We start from the raw sequence: 1,296 nt of genomic DNA, 5'->3' as shown, positions 1-1,296 counted from the left end.
CCCTCCCTCCCTTTAGCCCGATTGTGCAATACAGTCTCTCTCTCAGCTCTCAGGGCCTGGCAGGCTGGGAAGCTCCCCAAGCAAGCCCCCTTCTCTTTGGACAGCAGCCCCCTCTTGGTGATATTGGGGGATTACTGCTCCCAAGAGGGAGGGAGGGAGGCTGCTTGGACAGGGCGCAAATGACAGAAAAGTCCTCTCTCCTCCATTCTCTCTCTGACTCGCCCCCCCCCCCCCCCATCCACCCGTTAATATCGGTGATGGCTGGGCTTTTGTTGTTGATCCTGGGAAGGGAAGTGTAAAGAGGGGGGAAGCTGCCGGGGAGGGAAGCGGATTCCCCCCCTTTGGCCTGTCAGTGGGCCTCGCTTCCCAGCAGCCCCCACAGCAAGCCTTTACTTTCAGTTTTGTGAGGGTGGATTGATATGTGTGGAAAGATATACACACACATATATACATTATATATATACACACATACTCATACACACATATACATACACTCATACACACATTTACATACACTCATACACATACACTCATACATACATATATCTATATATATAAAAGGGTAATGAAATTTCGGCCTAGGACAAAACAACAAAACTACACATCCCAGAAACACTAAACTTGGCAGCACAACCCGTCATCCATGCCTCTACGTTCATATAATAAAAAGAAAACAAAAATAAAGTCCTAGTTAGAGGGAGAGGAAGAATTGTTTTTATCCAATTGCTGCCAGTTAGAAGGCTAAGCTCTGCCCACTTGGTCTCCTAGCAACTTACTCAGCCCAGGGGACAGGCCGAGTTAGGCCTCACTTAGGCCTCTTCCACAGATTATCTAATTTGCACTGGATTATATGGCAGTGTAGACTCAAGGCCTTTCCACACAGCTATATAACTCATTTATAATGGACTTAATGCCAGGGGAAAACCTTTACCTTTTACCTTAACTACCAGCAATTCCTCAATACTTTATTTCCCATACCACCATAATTCGCCACAGCAAGGTATGGCCGGGCACAGCTAGTATATATATATATATACATACACACACAACACAGACACATCATAAGTTTCCTCCCTCAGGAAGCTTTTGCTTTCAGTTGTGTATGAGAGCAAAACCTCTGAGGATGCCTGCCATAGATGTAGGCGAAACATCAGGAGAGAATGCTTCTGGAACATGGCCATCCATCCCAGAAAACACACAACAACCCTGTGATTTCGGCCATGAAAGCCTTCGACAACACATACATGTATTTAATGTGCTTTCAGTTTTGTGTGGATGTGTGCATGACTGTTTATA

At 45.8% G+C, this 1,296-nt stretch overlaps 1 protein-coding gene across 1 annotated transcript in view; it reads left to right on the top strand.

The window, feature by feature from the left end:
• Window positions 1-1,296, top strand: part of elf2 (E74 like ETS transcription factor 2) — a 54,982-nt gene that overhangs the window by 364 nt on the left and 53,322 nt on the right. The window lies entirely within an intron of this gene.

Source organism: Anolis carolinensis, chromosome 5 (genome assembly GCF_035594765.1).
Source record: "Anolis carolinensis isolate JA03-04 chromosome 5, rAnoCar3.1.pri, whole genome shotgun sequence".
NCBI classification, from domain to species: domain Eukaryota; kingdom Metazoa; phylum Chordata; class Lepidosauria; order Squamata; family Dactyloidae; genus Anolis; species Anolis carolinensis.
Note: the sequence above shows the minus strand (reverse complement) of the source record. Positions and strands in the feature narration are given on the sequence as shown.